Raw genomic sequence first — 15,311 nt, 5'->3', positions numbered from 1 at the left:
GGTTATCACTATTAGCAAAATCAAATACAAGTCAAACTACTTGTTCTCTTCAAAAACCAATCAAGTGCATATACACTCCTGCAAATGGAAAAAAGAACACATTGACACCGGTGTGTCAGACCCACCATACTTGCTCCGGACACTGCGAGAGGGCTGTACAAGCAATGATCACACGCACGGCACAGCGGACACACCAGGAACCGCGGTGTTGGCCGTCGAATGGCGCTAGCTGCGCAGCATTTGTGCACCCCCGCCGTCAGTGCCAGCCAGTTTGCCGTGGCATACGGAGCTCCATCGCAGTCTTTAACACTGGTAGCATGCCGCGACAGCGTGGACGTGAACCGTGTGTGCAGTTGACGGACTTTGAGCGAGGGCGTATAGTGGGCATGCGGGAGGCCGGGTGGACGTACCGCCGAATTGCTCAACACGTGGAGCGTGAGGTCTCCACAGTACATCGATGTTGTCGCCAGTGGTCGGCGGAATGTGCACGTGCCCGTCGACCTGGGACCGGACCGCAGCGACGCACGGATGCACGCCAAGACCGTAGGATCCTACGCAGTGCCGTAGGGGACCACACCGCCACTTACCCAGCAAATTAGGGACACTGTTGCTCCTGGGGTATCGGCGAGGACCATTCGCAACCGTCTCCATGAAGCTGGGCTACGGTCCCGCACACCGTTAGGCCGTCTTCCGCTCACGCCCCAACATCGTGCAGCCAGCTTCCAGTGGTGTCGCGACAGGCGTGAATGGAGGGACGAATGGAGACGTGTCGTCTTCAGCGATGAGAGTCGCTTCTGCCTTGGTGCCAATGATGGTCGTATGCGTGTTTGGCGCCGTGTAGGTGAGCGCCACAATCAGGACTGCATACGACCGAAGCACACAGGGCCAACACCCGGCATCATGGTGTGGGGAGCGATCTCCTACACTGGCCGTACACCACTGGTGATCGTCGAGGGGACACTGAATAGTGCACGGTACATCCAAACCGTCATCGAACCCATCGTTCTACCATTCCTAGACCGGCAAGGGAACTTGCTGTTCCAACAGGACAATGCACGTCCGCATGTATCCCGTGCCACCCAACGTGCTCTAGAAGGTGTAAGTCAACTACCCTGGCCAGCAAGATCTCCGGATCTGTCCCCCATTGAGCATGTTTGGGACTGGATGAAGCGTCGTCTCACGCGGTCTGCACGTCCAGCACGAACGCTGGTCCAACTGAGGCGCCAGGTGGAAATGGCATGGCAAGCCGTTCCACAGGACTACATCCAGCATCTCTACGATCGTCTCCATGGGAGAATAGCAGCCTGCATTGCTGCGAAAGGTGGATATACACTGTACTAGTGCCGACATTGTGCATGCTCTGTTGCCTGTGTCTATGTGTCTGTGGTTCTGTCAGTGTGATCATGTGATGTATCTGACCCCAGGAATGTGTCAATAAAGTTTCCCCTTCCTGGGATAATGAATTCACGGTGTTCTTATTTCAATTTCCAGGAGTGTAAATAAATCTACAGTGCTCCAGAGCTGCAACAGCTAACCTAATGCAGCTCATTGTGCAATATTAGATTGGCATTGCTTTCACACAAGAACCAAACCGTAGGTGCAATCACTAGAGGATGCAAGATAATTAGCGCAGGTGACACAAGGAAAAGGGCAGCAATACTGATAACCAAAGAAGATATTGATTCCGTAATGATCAGCCACTTGTTCGGTGAAGATGCAGTACTTGTAGAGACAATAAAAGTAAACTTGCGATTTTTCGTATCTAGAGTGTCCTTAGATATCACGACAACACTGCTGTTCTATCACTGAAATAGCTGTTTGCTAGGTTATATAACTTTGTAGGACATTCCGATTCTAGTAGCGCTTTAAGGACACTGGTCCACCAAGCTGCGCCAAAAGCTCGCTGGACATCACGACTGACCGATATTACACACTGTCCTTGTGATATGCTTTCCTCTACGAAGTTCTTAACAGCCAACAATGCATTGACTGTCCCATTCTGTGGAGTAAATCGGTACTGATTGTTATACAGGACATTCTTAGAGAGGACATGATGCATAATTCTGTTAATAAATAGTTTTTCCAGTACTTTTCCCTCTGTATACAGAAGGCTGATGGGACGAAATTTGGACACTTCCTAAGAAAAACTGACGAAGTGATACCATACAATAAAAGAGTTGGTTTAGTAATTACTATGGAATGCGATGCAAGATCAAGGATGTGACAAGATATAGTAACAAGCTCCAGAGGAGAGGAGACGGAAGAATTAATCTGTACCTACTGAACGAGGAGAACCACGGACCAACTTTTGAAAACAGTAAAGGAAAGAGCAATATTGATTTAACTATTGTCACCTCTTATCTATGCCAATGGACGTGTGCTGAAGAAGAGTGTTGCTCCAACCATGAAACTATCACTTTTAGCGAAGGAGTGTACTCAACAGCATACGCTGGAAGCTAGATTCAAACTAAAACATTTATTGTTAGAGACGAAAACCTGAGAGACTTTGATGGGTACTTGTTGGAAGATCTTACCCAGAAATATTTACCAAACACGGACTTACACAACTTGAAAGAAACAGACCAGAATTTGGCAACAAAAGTTCAAGCGGAAACAAATACTGAAACTCTTGTCACAGAATTTCAAGAAGTTGCAGATACTTCTTGGAGTAAAGTGTTCAAGATACATGAGCTGAAGTACAGAAGTGGAAGAAAAAGTTGTGGACATTTGAATTAGCTGCAAAGCGAAAAAGACCAACTCGTTAAGGTGAATTCATCAAAGGACAAAGAACAGCGAACAGCTGAGAGAGCTTCGAAGCCAACAATATTGTAAAGAGAAGAAGGAATACAACACAGCTATACAGAAATACTGCAGCTTAATCCCAACAAATAACACTTGGAACGCAGTCTATCGAATCGCATCAGAGAAAATCGGAAATAATGCTCCCATGACAACGCTAAGGAAAACTGACAGCACGAAAACAACGGATTTAACCGAAACCACCAACTATATGCTCGAATATTTTGTGCCTGAGAAAGATTACACTCAAGACATGTAGTACCATAAACTAATAAGATCTCAAATGTCACTGCCGGCCATGGTGGCCGAGCGGTTCTAGGCGCTTCAGTCTGGAACCGCGTACCGCTATGGTCGCAGTTTCGAATGCTGCCTCGGGCATGGATGTGTGTGATGTCCTTAAGGGTTAGTTAGGTTTAAGTAGTTCTAAGTTCTAGGGGACTGATGACCACAGACGTTAAGTCCCATAGTGCTCAGAGCCATTTGAACCATTTTTCAAATGCCACTACGCTCAGTAACTCGGTACGGGCTTTTGTTGAAGTTTCGAGAGCATACCTTCACCGAGGAGTCAAGCAGTATATTGCCCCCTCCTACGTATATCTCGCGAAGAGACCATGAGGATAAAATCAGAGAGATTATAGCCCACACAGAGGCATACCGACAATCCTTATTTCCATAAACAATACGAGACTGGAATAGAAGGGAGAACCGATAGAGGTACTCAAGGTAACCTCCGCCACACTCCGTCTGGTGGCTTGCGGAGTAAGGATGTAGATGTAGATGTAGGTGTAGATGGAATGATAAAGGATGTAGCTTTGACACAGACAGAAATAGAAGAAATAATAACGAACTTGCCTGAAAAAAAAGACTCCTGATGAGAATGGTGTTACTAGTAAGATTCTATGTCGATCGTATAGCGTTTTTCCCAACTATCTTACCGCTTTATATAACAGTTGCCTTGGGAACGGTTGCTTTCCGAGATTGTGAAAAAGAGCTCAAATAGTACCCATTCTCAGACCTGGTAAAGAAAACAGCATGGAAGTGTCCAAATTTCGTCCCGTTCCTGACAAGTCTTTCTGGATATCGTGAATACCATTAGATCGCCCGTGAAACAGCAGTTGTTTAGGGACATGATATACGCGTCGGATGTGGATGTACTAATGGTGCAGGAAATTTACATTCCTGAGTTCCAGGAAGTAGATAGATACATCTGCTACACCTCGCCGCACTCGCACTGAACTTTCGGATCAGCTAAATAATTTATCTACGAGGGTAGATGATAATATGAATGACACAAAACCGGTAGTCTTTAATGACACAGAAGAGTGCTAACAAATCAGGAAATTCAAACAAAATCAGAATCAAATTAATACGCAACAACAAAGAGAAATCCGGTAAGTACAAGATCAGCTGACACAGGTAATACAAGAATTACGTATTTCAGAGGACACTCGCGCTCCAATACGGAAAGAGGGACATAGAAATACGGAACAGCCACAAAATAAAAACACGGGGAACTTCGTAAATTATGAAAGAAATTGGCAAGGTACACAGAATTTTGAGATGGAACCCATTGCTTCCCTCCTCAGGGGAGGCAGTGTAATATTAGTAATGTTCTCCTCACAAAGATTAGTATACGCTCAATAGTAAATGCTTGATGGCCTGAAGCTATCAAACAATTGAAATTCCTGCATGGCGTCTGTAAATCTCTATATACACATATCGATTAATGATACATAAAATATAGAATAATAGAGACTATGGCAACTGTGAAATTCACACCAATCAGTCACAAAGTAAACATATCTTAAATACAAAACTATTTATCTCCTTACACGTATTAACATGATAAATAATGTAGGCTAGTTACTGACTGGAAAGTCTCATTACATAGACAAAGAATTTCAATCTATATTATCTATATATATATATTATATTATCTATATTATCTATATCTATATTATCCTGTCTGTCTGTGGCAGCTCAGTGAACAATGCACAATGATCTGAAATACCTAGATCTAGACAAAATTTATACACATCTTCATATACATAGTTAGTTAGAACATTGTCAATGCTCGTTGCTGATTGCCCATTGTCGATCGTATAGCGTTTTTCCCAACTATCTTACCGCTTTATATAACAGTTGCCTTGGGAACGGTTGCTTTCCGAGATTGTGAAAAAGAGCTAAAATAGCACCCATTCTCAGACCTGGTAAAGAAAACAGCATGGAAGTGTCCAAATTTCGTCCCGTTCCTGACAAGTCTTTCTGGATATCGTAGAAGAAACATCCACCTTCTCGTAGCCCTATAACACGACCGCGTCCAAACTCAGTGGGCTGCTGATAATGGCGTCTTTGTCGCCTTAATCGCATTCTTTACTAAGATTAACTCATCAGATCGAATCACTAACGTAGGTAACGGTCACGTCCGTTACAACGTGCGTTTAAAGCAAACCTGATTTGGATTCTCATGGTGTTGTCAGTAACGCCACTCTTACGCGACTGGTGCGAAATTTGAATAGACGTCGTCTTACAGACGCTGGAACACGGCTACTTTTGTTTACGTCGCACAACTCCATCTTGGTGAAGCGATTCTGTTTTCCATCACCGTACATGATTAAACCGGCGCGCACGAAACGACCGAGTGCTGAGTATACAGCACGAGCGATCATTCCGCGGCGAAAACTCGTCCGCACCACTGCTCCACCAAAGTCAAAACTGCCGACTGAACTACCCTAGCGCGAATCACGGCGCGCCCTCAGAGCTTTACTTCCGGCAGTGCCCCATATCCTACCTTCCACACTTCACAGAAGTACTCTTGCGATATCTGCAGCACTAGCACTCCTGGAAGTTTGGAAGACAGGAAATGAGGTACTTGCGGAGGTATAGTTCTAAGGATGGGTCGTAAGTCGCGCTTGGGTAGCTAAGTCGGGCAGTTGCCGCCCTCACGACTGTGGCCGCTTGACCATGGTGTCTGGCGCTCCCTTATGACACAACGCAGCATGCTCGGATGTGGCGGGAAGATGAAACGCCCGTCTTACGTGTCGCGGACTCCACTCCCAAGGTACCACCCTGTCGACAGATGACGTCCATGACGATAAAATGGTGATAGACTCGTTGATCGTGCTGACTGTGGCCTTTGTGTCGGAGTGTCGCGAGTTGCTGCCTTCGTCTGACACGGAAGGTTGCACCAGAAAGTAAAGATCTCGAAAGTGCCGTAAGCGGAGGCACAGAGCAAATTCAGAAGAGGTCGAGAACCAGCCGCCGGAGAACAAGGACTTCAGCCGCCAAGACGATGCCCTTACAGAGGCAACCGCCACCGGGTGCAGCTTGGCAACACGGAATGGGACTGAGGAAGTTTCGGACGTACTCACAGCTGAGCGATCAGATATCAGTACCCCAGTCGGGAACTGCCTTTCACATGGCGCATTGTGGACACCCATCCCGTGCCCCGAGGCCACGATGGAAAACATTTTAGGAACAGTTCCGGTCGATCTGTTGGGAGTGTCCAATGGTCAAGATGCAGCTTGACACTCAATAGACATCTCAGACCTAATGGCCGGCCGGTGTGGCCGTGCGGTTCTAGGCGCTTCAGTCTGGAACCGCGTGACCGCTACGGTCGCAGGTTCGAATCCTGCCTCGGGCATGGATGTGTGTGATGTCCTTAGGTTAGTTAGGTATACGTAGTTCTAAGTTCTAGGGGACTGATGACCACAGATGTTAAGTCCCATAATGGTCAGAGCCATTTGAACCATTTTTCAGACCTAATGGAAAACTTGCAACCCACAGTTCGACGAAAGGCTTTCGTACCGCCACAATTAACCTCAATATGATTGTAACAACGGTGAAGATCCATTTGCTGCGAGAGATGCTTCGTGCTTCGGTTACTGGCTTTGCTTTATTGTAAGAAATTAGTTTCGTGTCCTTCTCCGACTTCTATGGTTATGTGACGTATATGACACCGTATGATCAGACTGTCAGTGGTTATGTTATATCATGTTATGTTAACCGAGAAGCTAGAAACGACGGATAGGCTTCGTCTCCGTCGGAGCCGCAGTGGTCCGCGACCCCACGACGACTACCGCAATCCACTTCACCCCTCCACTGCCCCACACCGAACCCAGGGTTATTGTGCGGTTTGGCCCCCGGCGGACCCCCCAGGGAATGTCTCACACCAGACAAGTGTAACCCCTATGTTTGCGTGGTAGAGTAATGGCGGTCTACGCGTACGTGAAGAACTTGTTTGCGCAGCAATCGCCGACATAGTGTAGCTGAGGCGGAATAAGGGGAACCAGCCCGCATTTTACGAGACAGATGGAAAACCTCCTAAGAATCATCCAAAGACTGGCCAGCTCACAGGACCTCGACACAAATCCGCTGGGCGGACGTATATGACACCGTGTGATCAGACTGTCAGTGGTTATGTTATGTTATGTTAAACGGGGACTTCGAAACGACGGAGAGGCTCCGTCCCCGCCGCAGCTGCAGTGGTCCACAACCCTACGACCACTACCGCACTCCACTTCACCCCTCCGCCGCCCCACACCGAACCCAGGGCTATTGTGCGGTTCGGTCCCCGGTGGACGCCCCCCCGGGGAACGTCTCACACCAGACGAGTGTAACCCCTTCCTTCCCGCCCGGAAAGCCGTGCGTTAGACCGCACGGCCAACCGGGCGGGCTACTGTCAGTGGTACGGCAATGCCCTCGCTTCAGGCAGGGGACTCGAGATCCCGGCGCGAGGTCTGTTCAAAAAATTCCGGAACTTTCTCCGCAACATTTACTTATTGTGCATGATGTCCTTCGAAATACTCTCATCCAGATTGATACACCACTCCCAACCCCGTTTCCATTTCCGGAAGCAGTCTTGGTACGCCTCTTGCTGGGTCGCGCGAAACGCCGTCTGCGAATTTTCTTTTATCTCGCCTATCGTTGAAAATCTTCGACCTTTCAATGGAGTTTTCAACTTTGGAAATTAGAAAAGGCCTGGAGAGTACGCAGGATGAGACAGCACAGTGATTTCGTTTTTTGTGCAACAGTCACGCACGAACAAGAATGAATGTGCGTGTGCGTTATCGTGATGCCAGAGCCACGAATTGTCTCGACACATTTCAGGCCGTTTCCGTCTCACATTTTCTCGCAGGCGTCTCAGTAGTACCATCTATTAACAATCTCCCTGAATTCATGATGGTCTAATCTTCCAAAGCCAAAGAAAACTTCCAGCATCGCTTTGACACCTGACCTGACGAACTTCTTTTGGTCTTGGAGAACCTTTCACCAGCCATTGTGAAGATTAAACCTTGGTCTCAACTTCATAACCGTAGACGCAGGTCTCATGACCAGTTACGATTCTCTTAAGGAATATCTCGTTCTCATCTGCGCGATCCAAAAGCTCTTCACAGATTGCGAGGCGAAGATCTTTCTGGTCTTGCCTCATGGGCCGTGGGACGAACGTGGCGGTAACACGATGCATTCCAAGATGCTGGATGCCTTATCAGGATTTGATGACATGACTCTATTGAAATCTTACATTCTTCTGCAGTCTCTCCGACAGTGATTCTTGGACTGGCACGTACAATTTCGTTGACTTCCTGAAATGAGCTTCGTCGATAGATGTCGAAGGGCGTCTTGAACGAGGGTCGTCTTCAACTTCCGTCCCGCCATGTTTAAAGCCGTGTGAATCATTCGTAACACCGAGTGCGGCTTAAGCACTCATCGCCGTAGGCTTCCTGCACCATTTGATGTGTCTCTGTAAAGATTTTCTTGAGTTTCACTCAAAACTTAATGCAAACGCTTTGCTCCTCTAACTCTGCTATCCCGAAATTCGCAAACTATGCGACGAAACGTTGTACTCAATACAGCACTGAACAATAACTAACAGACATACAACAATGAAATTTCCGGCAGTTGCACAATAAACACAGGAGTGAGCAGGGGTCCCAACCGCACTACGCTCCAACACACCATTGACGCTAAATTATGAATATTCCGGAATTTTTTGAACAAACCTCATGTACATATTACACAGGTCTGCAAAAAAATGTTTTTTCAGATGCATGAGATATTTTTACAGAACTACATGTTTTAGAAACTTCATATCAGCGCACACTCCGCTGCAGAGTGAAAATCTCATTCTATATGTTTTAGAATGCGCTGATTTCAGAAGTGATGTCCATTTTTTTCTATCACATAAAGTTTTTTCAAACACAAAAAATTGGTAAAAGCACTCGTTTATTCAAAATAATCAAACATAATATTTTTTTACAACCAATGAAATAGTATTTTGAGACATATAGTAACAATATTATACATATTCATGTTTTTTATGAAACCTTTTGTTCTTTTCCTTGATACTTCGCCAAGTCCTTTTCCGATTTCCATCTTTAGTTTCCCGCTTAAGCATGCAACAGTAGTCAGCAAGCATGGTGACATCCCAGCTTCAGTTGAACAGTGGTTCTGTAGTATCTCCCAAAAACATTCGCACTACATCCTTGAACGATACCCAAGCATCTTTTTCCTTCTCATTCAACTTTTCCCCAGAGAAGGTGTCGGTTAAAAGTTTTCTTACGTGGGGGTCAATGAAAACACCCTCTTTCAACTTTGCTTCAGACAGCTTCGAGAATTTTGTACATAGATATTTAAAACAGTTCCTATCCTTTTGCAGCGATTTTACCAATTGTTTCATCAACCCCAATTTGATATGGAGAGGGGGCAACAAAACCTTTCTGGTGGTACCGAAGTAGTATTGATAATATTTTTCTCTCCAGGATTTAGAGTTTCTTGGGGTGGCCAATCACTTTTAGTCCAGTGCTGTTCTCTGAACCTACTATCCCACAAGCATAAGAAGCATGGGTATTTAGTATAGACTGCCTGCTGGCCCAAAAGCATCGTGAGTATTTTGAAGTCTCCACAAACCATCCATTGATGGTCCTGATTTTTGATTTTTTCCAAGATAATGTCCAAATCGTTATAGTTTTCGTCCTTATGCACAGAATGTCCCATCGGAAGCGATGCCAATTTATTTCCATTGTGCAATTATACTACTTTAAGACTAGTTTTGGATGAATCGATGAATAGGCGCCATTCATATGAGTCATACTGCATATCAAAGAAATGCATGAGTCCTTCCACATCATTGCAAAAAACTAAATTTCCTTCTGTTGAGAAAAACTGGGTAAATTCTTTTTCTCGGTGTCTGTACCGTGAAAATGAGGTTCCACATGATAAAAGGTTTTTATTTTTTAATCTGGAACCTAACAATTCGGCTCCATCTTTTGAAAGATCTAAATATCTTACTAGGCCATTGAGCTCACTTTCAGAAAATAGTTGGGGCCTTTCACCTTCGTCTGAAGAAAATTCTGAGCTTGATTCACTCGAGTATTCATCCAAACTGGAAGGTGGCTGTGGGATAGGTATTTGAGAGCTATGGGGCACTGGACCTGTAGCTGAGTCCTAATCGAAATTCATTTTCCTTACCCTTAAACGACAAACGAAGTTCTTCGTCACATCTTCTACACACCTTATTGTTTATCTTGATCAGCAAGTTACTTTAAAGTAAGCAAAATAAACTTTCCCCACAAAATTACTTATGTTTCTCTGTTGACTTTTAATAGTGTTTTCACCAAAGATATAACAAAAACTATTTGGAGAAATAACACAACCTCTTGCATCCATGTCTAGACGGAAACAACAGCACTGTTCACTTGAATAGCAATATGTCTACTGAGAGTTTCTCCTCATTTCATGCGAGATACAAATCGTCATTTGACTTGTCGCAACACTATAAAACTGAACAATAAAGACTGTTTGCATTTACTTCTGGCGCCCAGGAGTTCACGGTAAAACCTGCAAGTGGTAACAAAGAATAGATAACATCGAAAATTTTTTAAATTTAAGTTTATTTTATCAATTATAATTGATATAATTTTTAATAATTATTAAATTAAAAAAATACATAGGTTTATTACTAATGAACATAAATACCGCAATACACGTAAAACCTATGTCATAGAATTTTTTGAATAATTTTCCTGTTTATGGGAGGACAAAATCTGTAGGAAAATGTTACAAAATCCTATGCAGTTTTTTAGTCTCTGACCTGTGTTATTAACGTGTATGCTCCATCGGGAACCGATAAACGCAGAAAAAGACCGCAGTTCTACTCAAAGGATGTCACCACCCTCCTTCTTGGTCGCTACAATCACTATATCTTCGGCGATGATTTTAACGTGGTGCTCCATCCAAAGACCAGGTCACACACTTTTCGATTTGTCAAGAATTTTGAATACTGGTTCGAGACATCCATCTCATCGCTAATTGGGAGAAAGTGCAAGGTGACCACCTGGGGCACACAATTCTCACCAGTCACTCGGTCAATCGTCTTGAACGTATCTAGTCTCATATGATGTTACACGTCGAACGGTGGCCACTTGCCTTCTCAGACCATAACACCTTCATATGCCAGTCACTGTACAGCAAAAATGTGTATGGAGCAGTTGTGGTATGTGGAAGATGAATGTGGCATACCTCCAGAACCCAAAATGCCGTCAGATTTCGGCCGACGCGTTGGCCCACAGCGAAACAAGTCTTCCACGATACCCTTCAACGTTGGCATGGTGGACGGAATGTGCGAACTCGGCGTCCGCCTGCTTAGCTGGGTTACAATGTGCTTGCCTCCCATGCACTGGGCTGGGGTTCGATTCCAGGCTGGGTCGGCGATTTTCTCCGCTCGTGGACTGGGTGTTGTTTTGTCCACATCATCATTTCATCCTCATCGTCGGCCGCAAGTCGCCCAGTGTGGGGCCGAATGAAATAGCTCTTGCGTTTCACGATCGAACCCGAATGGGACATCCCGACAAACAATGCCAAACGGTCATTTCATTTCATTTGAACGAAACCGGCGTTCCAGCGGGTACTGATGCAATATGGAAAGGGCATCGCCGCATACCATCGTCATACTTCGCACTTTTATTAAAGGATGCTTCGCGAACTCGCATCCCAACCGCAGTCACCAGGGACAGATGACAAACCGCCAAACTCAAGCCAATATGTTCTCTCTTAGACGGAGAAAATTTGAAAGGGTCATAGTGCTGTCGCGGCGTCAAAACCGATCGAGCGGCGAAATCTCATCCATCCACCGCATCGTGCCTGATAGTCGTCGCCGTCGACAACAGCTAATCAAGGACTTCGCTTTGCTTGATGGTCGATCCTTAATCACCCAGGCAACCATTATAAAGCCTTTGGAGACCATTATCGACGTTTTTACCAGGAGGAGAATACGGAGGTGGAGGACGATAACGATATTTTGCAGCACGTGTCGCGCCCCCTCGACGACACAGAAACATCGTCGCTTTTAGAGGACATTACGCAGGTCGATGTTGAGGACGCGCTAGGTAATGGTACACTTAGCAAGTCGCCCAGGCCAGACAAACTGCCGCTCAAGTTCTATGGACTTTCTGTACCCTGTCGATGCCACGTTGGATCACCAAGTACCGAGAGCTGATGTCCCACAGCTTCTGCGTGCCCTTTGCTTTCATAGATATACTACTCATCCCGATACACAAGCCTTCAAGAGGTCATTCGATCGAGGACTACCACGTGATCACAATGTTAAATTCGGACTAGAAGATCGTTTCCCAGCTCCTGGCATCGCGCATAAAGAAGGTCCTGCCACTAAGCCCTTTCATGGAAAAAACTACACAAAGAGGTGAGTACAACATGCCACTAGTGGATGTATGGATTTGATAGCCTTCGCCACATCTTGTTGCCTTCGAGCTGCTGTGATCTCAATTGCCGGCCGGTGTGGCCGAGCGGTTCTAGGCGCTTCAGTCTGGAACCGCGCGACCGCTACGGTCGCAGGTTCGAATCCTGCCTCGGGCGTGGATGTGTGTGATGTCCTTAGGTTAGTTAGGTTTAATTAGTTCTAAGTTCTAGGGGACTGATGACAGCAGTTAAGTCCGATAGTGCTCAGAGCCATTTGAACCATTTTTTGATCTCAATTAACTTCGACCATGCTTTCGACAGAGTGCACCAAAAGTTTCTTATGTCATTTCTAGCCCTCCTGGGCTTCCCATGTGACTTCCTCGAAGTAATTTTGCCCCTCTTACGCGGAGCATCATCACATATGCTGGTAAATAGACTTACGACGGGTTCCCTGCCAAAGCCTGGTTCGATTCGACAAGGATGCCCACTATCCATGGTTTCTTACGCAATCGCACTAGAACCGCTCCTAGGAGGGCTGGAGGGAAGACTTTTTGGAATTACATTGAGAGGCCACACCTTCTACTGAACAGCGTATACTGATGACGTTCTACTGCTAGTCCGATCAGGTGAGGTGCCCCCCGTGCTTGAATGGATCAAGCGATATGAATTGACGGCGAGAAGCCATATGAATGTAGCCAAGTCGGCGGCGATGCGTGTTAGAAAAAGTCTGCAGGAGGGCTGCTTGACGCCCCTCCCAAAGGTGGATGCGATCAGATATTTTGGTATTACATGTACACGAGGTGTGCGTCACATGGCTGCAGGCGATACGCACAGAAGTCCAACCGAGCGAGGTGGTGCAGTGGTTTGCACACTGGACTCGCATTCGGGAGGACGACGGTTCAATCCCACGTCCGGCCATCCTGATTTAGGTTCCCGTGATTTCCCTAAATCGTGTCAGGCAAATGCTGGGTTGGTTCCTTTGAAAGGGCACGGCCGACTTCCTTCCCCGTCCTTCCCTAATCCGATGAGACTGATGACCTCGCTGTTTGATCTCTCCCCCCAAACAATCCAACCCAACCCCCACATAAGCCCACCATAACCTACTTCGGCGCATGGACCTCCTACAGTGTGTCAATATCTTAACTTTCGTCTAATGACCAAATTGATACACATGGCTCAGGTTCTCCCACTAGCTACAGCGATGGCACGCAGACTACGGCTGGATTCTTGTTTAACGTCCGCTACGACACCTTCACCCTCATTCAGCCTGAAGGTGGACCAGGACTTACAAACGTACTAGTGTGGGCTGCAGCGTTATATTTGTGCACAATGATGAAACTGACTTCACTTACGGCCAGTCTGTTGGAGGAACTGATGCCACCTTCTACGGTTGCGTACATCGCTCCCTCCCTTTTTCTACATATCGGTATTCATACTCGAATATAGTTTTGTGGACACTGATCTGCCAACCACTCGAGCTCCGAAGGTGAGAAACGTCTATCGTCTGCTACTGAGAGCATCTCTCACAATGTGATTGAGTGTAGGATCCCGGCCACACTACGGTCGGCGGTGCGGAGAATAATCCAACACCTCATCCTCCTTACACGGGTACGAGCAACGTGGTACCATGTGGTCAACAGGAAGTACCGCAAGTTGCACGGTATTGGGCTGGCGGATTCTCCACTCTGACCACAGTGTCATATCCCGGACACTGACGAACCCCGTTTAACACGTGGAACAGCAGTTGTCGTATGGGTGCTGGTACAGAAGACCCTCGTCTTTTATAACCTTCGTGCCACGTCTCACACGGTTGACTCCCGGCTCCGCCTATGCCTGGAGGATACTTACTTCCCGACCACGAAGACTCACGCTATCGCGTGGTTTAAAGGCATGTCCATGTATTACGTATTTAGCGATGATGAGAAGATGGTTGTTGATAATTGACAATATCTCCAGGATAAGCACAGTACATTTGAGCACATTCCTCGATGTCAACAACTCTTCGCAAACTATTTTTGAATTGTCTTCATAACCCCCTCACAGTTGGGTTGCACCGGGCAGAAGATGACCAATGTGGTGGACACTGACGCGAGGCAAAATGGTTATCGGCTGCAGATGGGAAGCGCACATGGAATAGCGTGCTCGATTTGTTTTTCATCATTATTTGGATTTCCTTTGACCGTGTGCAATATAACTGCAGGCATTTCCTTTCTCTTATGTGTTATCATGTGCTTTGAGTTCAGCTGTGTGTTGGAAGGCGGACGCACGAAGTAAATGCGGTTAAAAAAATTATGTTCATTAATTTGTTTACAACAAACAGAAACAATTTGTATTACAATTGTTCACTCAATTTCGACGCTGAAGAACAAAACAAATAAATAAATACAAATTAAAACAAAATAAAAATAAGAAACATAAAAAATAAGTTAAAATAAAATAGGAGGGTGCGTTCGAGGACGGGAAGGGGGAGGCATAGAGGGCAGACCTCGGGTTTCCACCCCTGTAATTTAGAAAAATAAAAAAAGTCGGTAGAACACTTGCCCGGGAAAAACAAAAGTCCTGAGTTAGAGCCCCAGTACGTCACACAGTTTCGATCTGCCAGGAAGTTTCATATCAGCGCATATTCCGCTGCAGAGTGAGAATATAATTACGTAAAAAATATTTTTGTGTATGTTGAGGGTTAATAGGTTAATAGCAATCAAGGTGCATCAGTATTTTCCATGCATGGATAATGGGGATTTTTAAATTGTTTTAATTTCTTTTAATTTCTTGTGTTGTGGTACATTTCTTCAATTACTTTAACTGAATTTTGTAAT

The sequence above is a fragment of the Schistocerca americana genome, chromosome 1 (genome assembly GCF_021461395.2).
Source record: "Schistocerca americana isolate TAMUIC-IGC-003095 chromosome 1, iqSchAmer2.1, whole genome shotgun sequence".
In the NCBI taxonomy this organism is placed as follows: Eukaryota; Metazoa; Arthropoda; class Insecta; order Orthoptera; family Acrididae; genus Schistocerca; species Schistocerca americana.
Note: the sequence above shows the minus strand (reverse complement) of the source record.